This window comes from Saccopteryx bilineata, chromosome 2 (assembly GCF_036850765.1).
Source record: "Saccopteryx bilineata isolate mSacBil1 chromosome 2, mSacBil1_pri_phased_curated, whole genome shotgun sequence".
NCBI classification, from domain to species: domain Eukaryota; kingdom Metazoa; phylum Chordata; class Mammalia; order Chiroptera; family Emballonuridae; genus Saccopteryx; species Saccopteryx bilineata.
The window spans coordinates 60,775,205-60,781,198 of NC_089491.1; the positions used below are offsets into that span (position 1 = coordinate 60,775,205).

At 43.2% G+C, this 5,994-nt stretch overlaps 1 non-coding gene across 1 annotated transcript; it reads right to left on the minus strand.

Moving 5' to 3' along the window:
• Positions 1–3,147: 3,147 nt before the first annotated feature.
• Positions 3,148–3,254, minus strand: LOC136327890 (U6 spliceosomal RNA). The gene has a single exon (XR_010729949.1). It is a non-coding gene; the product is annotated as a U6 spliceosomal RNA (small nuclear RNA).
• Positions 3,255–5,994: the final 2,740 nt, after the last annotated feature.

The window sequence follows — 5,994 nt, forward strand, 5'->3', positions numbered from 1 at the left end:
CTCTTGGCAATTCTGCCCCATTCCTTCTAAGAGTTTACTTCCCTTGATTTAAAAAAAAAATAATCAACACACAATTGGCATATAACATATTATACTGTATTATATTATTTTAGATTATCTTGTAGTTTCAGGTACACAATATAATGATTCAATAATTGTAAAGATTGTGAAATGATCTCCACAATAGGTCTAGTTAACATACTACATTTTTTTTTTCTTGTGTTTCTTTGCTTAAAAAAGAAAACAAAAAAACAAAACAATTCCCCTAAGGTTTACTTTCTTCTTTTCCCTCGGGCCTGCCCTGGGAAGCATCCCTCTACATGTCATTCTGAGTAGGTGACTACTCCCTGCTGACTCTTCCTCCATGCCTCCTCCTTTCCCTGTCCTGGCCATTTCCTCCAGTTAGTAATAGGCCTTTTTAGCTATGTTCATTTTTGCTTTCCTGGTCATTAAAAAAATTTTTTTTTTTTTTATAATTTACTTTCAATTTTATTTTGTATTGGTTTCAGGTGTACAGTTTAGTGTTTAAACAATCAGATACTTCACATAGGGTTCCCCCTCCATACTTCTAGTGCCCACCTGGCGCCATGCACAGTCATCCCAATATTATTGACTACATTCCCTAAGCTGTACTTTACATACCTGTGACTATTTTGTAACTTCCTATTTTATTTATAACGCTTAATCTCTTCACCTTTATCACCCAGGCCCCCAACCCGCTACCCTTTGGGAAGCGCCAGTTTACTCTCCGTGTCTATGAGTCTGTTTCAGTTTTGTTTATTTTGTTCTTTAGATTTCACATATGGAGTAGATATAAAAAAAAAAAAAGCTGTGGTACATATATACAGCAGAATACTACTTGGCCATAAAAAATAATGAATATTTGCAACCGCTTGGATGGCCCTAGGGCAGTGGTCCCCAATCTTTTTTGGGCCACGGACCAGTTTAATGTCAGAAAATATTTTCACGGATCGGCCTTTAGGGTGGGACGGATAAACGTATCATGTGACCTAGACAAGCGTCAAGAGTGAGTCTTAAGACGGATGTAACAGAGGAAATCTGGTCATTTTTTAAAAATAAAACACCGTTCAGACTTAAATGTAAATAAAACGGAAATAATGTAAGTTATTTATTCTTTACCTGCCGACCAGTACCAGTCCGCGGCCTGGGGGTTGGGGACCACTGCCCTAAAGGGTATTAGGCTTAGTGAAATAACTCAGAGAAAGACAAATAGATGATTTCACTTATATGCTTCCTGGCTCTTAACTGTGCCAGGCACTTGTGTTGAGCTCAGAAGAGACAGTGGTGAATAAAACATGTGAGCTTTAACAGGGCTTCATGTGAAGGTGAAACACGCAGGGAGCCAAATTTGCAGGATATATTTTTTTTGTTTGTTTTTGCCTTCTTCTGGATTTCCTGAATAGAACTGGTGATCTCTTCCTCTCTCTGGGATTAATATGATCCTTCTCCAATTTTTCCTTTTCAAGTTTCCTTCATCAGCTGTAGTATTTTCCCTAGTTTCCCACTGGCTGCTTTAATTAGTTGATGAATTATACTGTAAGTCCTCGGCTTCTGCCTCCATATACAAAAAGTGCAGATTTAAATATTGAAAAAAATGGGTGAAGGTGGTCAAAAGATATCAGCTTTCAGTTATAAAATAAACATCTCCTTGGGCTATAATGTACAGCACGGTGACTACAGTTAACAATATTGTATATTTGAAAGTTGCTAGGAGAGCAGATCTGAAAGTTCTCATCACCAGAAAAATAAAAGTGTAACTGTGTGGTGATGGGTGTGAACTAGAACTCTTGTAGTGATTATTTCATGATATATACATATTTTGAATCATCATGTTATTCACCTGAAACTAATATGTTATATGTCAATAATGGCCCAATAAAAATTAAATTTAATTTGAAGTTAAAATCTAAAAAAAGAAACAAAAACCCATAGGCTGATAGAAATGTCGTTTAGCTTTTAGCTTCTGCTACAGAATGGTAACGTGGCTAGGCTATCTTTTGTATATATCTATGTCAGCTACAGAACCAGCTGACATTTTGATGTCATTGAGGGAGCACGTGTTTGGATGCCTTACCCAATAAATTACCTGGCAGCAAGTAGAAAATATCCTTGCATTCAGTTTAGCAGAAAGGTTGTCGCCTTTGTCCCGTCTGCAGTGAGAATTTAGAGCACGTTCCAATGTGACTGTTTCAGTGGTGAACTGGCCCTGGACAGACCTTCTGAAGAACAGTGTGTTCACTGTCCTAGCACAGTGCCTTCCTGCCCAAGTACACTGGGACTTGAACCGTTAGGAATGAAACATTAAGATACCGACTATGCAATTTGCAAAACCACCTAAGTTCTTAAAGAATCATGTTTTGTTTTGTTTTGTTTTGTTTTCAATCAAAGAGTTAAAGCTAGCAAAAAAAAAAAAAATCTTAAAATGTAATTTCCGAGGGCGAGTCAGAGAGAGCCTTCTGGAGTGCTATAAATGGTCTGTGTTTTGATTTAGATGGCTGGTATATGCAAATGTAAAAATTCACATAGGGAGGCACAGGATTCTTGCACTTTATGTTTGTTATACTTCAATTTACAAATTTAAAAATAGAGCTGGATGGTGCTGATGGTTGCACAACAATGGGAGTGTACCTGATGCCACTAAACTGGTACATTCATTACTCTTTTACGATAACAAATGACAACGCACATACTTGAGTATACCTCACTATCGTATATTAAAAGATGCTAATGAACTTTAATTAATTTTATCCTTAAATAGGATGGAAAACCACCTCTCTGCCTGGATAGTTTACCTTGAATCTATACTTATTTTTCCGAGTTGCTTCCTTTCCAAGGTCTATAATCTCTACTAGAAAACAGAATAATATCAGCAAGGGTAGCTCCTGTTCAGATCGCCTTCTGACCCTGACCGGACCAACTCTCACACTCCCCCTGCACACATGAACTTCCAGGGTTGGGGGAAGCTGAACAGAGGCCCAGAGTTCAAGGGGAGGGCAGGGTGCAGAGCAGGGCACAGAGGAGGGGACAGCGCCGGTGAGGATCTCTGCTTTCCACCTCTCTCTCTCGCTTCCTCTCACCCCGCCCCCCACCCCAGCTGAGGCGGGAGACAAATTGTAGACTTTTTTTTTTTTTATGGAACACTTTACGAATTTGCGTGTCATCCTTGCGCAGGGGCCATGCTAATCTTCTCTGTATCGTTCCAATTTTAGTATATGTGCTGCCGAAGCGAGCACAAATTGTAGACTTTTAGATGAAAAAGAGACCCTAGGTCATCTTGTTTACCTCCTTATAGTTATTTCATTTTATTTGACTTCTTAATGAGGCAGCAGAGCACAGAGGGGTGGAGGGGCGGGGCTTTTCCAGGTCACACGGCTGGTAGGAGGCTGAGCCAGGACTGAAGTGGAGGCCCTTTGCTGCTCATTGCTGTACTAGACCTGTACCCCGAATGTAGCCCTTTCTCTCTGCTACTTGTAGTTCTTTCTATCCCTACTTCCTCCTCTATCTCATCTTCCTGCCAGGACATCTTTAAAATAACAACTTTTCTGAGGTGTAATTCACATGTCATAAAATTTGCCCATTTAAAGTGTACAATTCAATGGCTTTTGGCATATTGAGAGTTGTGCAACTACATCAATTTTAAAATGTTTTCATCACCCCCAAAAACCCCGTATCCATTAACAGTCGCTCCTTATACCCCACCCCCCCAACACCCCAGCCCTAGGAAGGCATGAACTCGTATAGAGTTGCCTTCTCTGCACAAACAACGCCAATGGAGCCATACAGTATGCGGTCCTTTGTGATTGGCTTCTTGTCCTTACCATAATGTTTTCAGGGTTCATCCACATTGTAGCCCTCCAGCTCATTAAGTGGTTCTTGTTACCATGGGTGGAATAAAGGGGTAGAGGAGAGAATGAGTAAGAGAATTCTGAGGGTTGCAGCACAGCCACCACAGCAAAATGAAGGTGAGAACTGACTCCCTCCTCTGTATCACACCTCGGTAGGCTGTCTCTATTCATTACCTAATTTCATTTAATCTTCATAGCCCTGGAGAATCACTGCCCCCAATTCAGACATGAAAATTAAAGAGGAATTCAGTAGCTTTTCCAAAAGAGTGCAGAACAAGATTAGGAATTCCAGTTAGTCTGGCCCCAAGCTGGGCTGACACTGGCTCAAGCCGCTTTTTTTTTTTTTTTTCATTTTTCTGAAGCTGGAAACAGGGAGAGACAGTCAGACAGACTCCCGCATGCGCCCGACTGGGATCCACCCGGCACGCCCACCAGGGGCGACGCTCTGCCCACCAGGGGGCGATGTCAAGCCGCTTCTTATGCTGTCAGATTCTGAGGGTGGGTTTTTCATATCCACGCTGGTGGGTGACCTCTGGCCAGTTTAAAAAGTGGTGATCACTGACCCTGGCTGGTTGGCTCAGTGGTAGATGTCCTGGGTTCAATTCCCAGCCAGGGCACACAGGAGAAGTGCCCATCTGTTTCTCCACCCTTCCCCTTCTCCTTTCTCTCTATCTCTTTCTTTCCCTCCTGCAGCCAAGGCTCCATTGGAGTAAAGTTGGCCTGAGCGCTGAGGATGGCTCCATAGCCTTTGTCTCAGGCACTAGAATGGCTCAAGTTGCCACGGAGCAATGCCCCAGATGGGCAGAGCATCGCCCCTGGTGGGCTTGTCAGGTGGATCCTGGTCAGGACCATGCGGGAGTCTGCCTCTCTGCCTCCCTGCTTCTCACTTCAGAAAAATACAAATAAGTAAAAATAAAAAAATAAAAAGTGGTGATCACTGCAATAAATCTCAAAAAATTTAATACCTGGTTGCCTCTGTGGAGGGGAGCTGGGTGAGGGGGACAGTGGTGGGAAGAAACTTCATCCTTCAGATTTTTGAATCGTTTATCTTTTGAACCATGTGATTCTATTACCTATGCAAAAAGACATGTATATTTTTAAATGTACTCATTTATTTAACAAATACTGTATTAATGAGCGGCTAGACCCTAACAGGTGCTGAGGATACAGTTGTGAACAGGACCAAACAGAAATATGGTGAAGACGCTCGCAGAAATATCTCTATGTTTCTGAGTGTGCAGAAGACCAGCTGAAAGGCGAGCTTCTCTGGCACTGGTCACAGCTCCTTTATGAGCAGGAATCATCATCACGTTTCCTCTCTGATTTCCTACAGCATTTACAGTCTGCACCAGACTTAATTGATTACCTGTCCCTTTGGTGTTTTGATGTTGCTCTAAGTATGCTCATTGTTGAGCACCTAATTAAGCTGCAATCATCTTTCACACGATTGTCCACGATAGTCCTGGGACCCGCGGGATATCTCACGTCTCCATTTCCACTACTCACTCGTTCTACTGCCACTATCGGAGCAAGGAGAGATGAGCAGTTGGCCTTTCTAGTGTGAGGTTAAGAATGTGACCTGGGTCCACATTCGTGTTTTTAGATTGGGAAGTCACTTGACCTCTGTGTACCACAGATTCCTCATCTATAAAGTGGAGACAATGACAGGACCATTGTGATAATTAACTAAATTAATATAGAAAGCACTTATAACAGTGTTAGGCACATAGAAAGCTCTAAGTATTGCTGTTATCTTTAGTACTCCCTACCTCGCCCACTGGCCGTCCCCTGCCTCTCAGGTTTAGCCAAACTTAAATTTTCCTCATTTTGGGCCCTGGCCGGTTGGCTCAGTGGTAGAGCGTCGGCCTGGTGTGCGGAAGTCCTGGGTTCGATTCCCGGCCAGGGCACACAGGAGAAGCGCCCATCTGCTTCTCCACCCCTCCCCCTCTCCTTCCTCTCTGTCTCTCTCTTCCCCTCCCGCAGCAAGGCTCCATTGGAGCAAAAGATGGCCCGGACGCTGGGGATGGCTCCTTGGCCTCTGCCCCAGGCGCTAGGGTGGCTCTGGTCGCGACAGAGCAACGCCCTGGATGGGCGGAGCATCGCCCCCTGGTGGGCAGAGCGTCGCCCC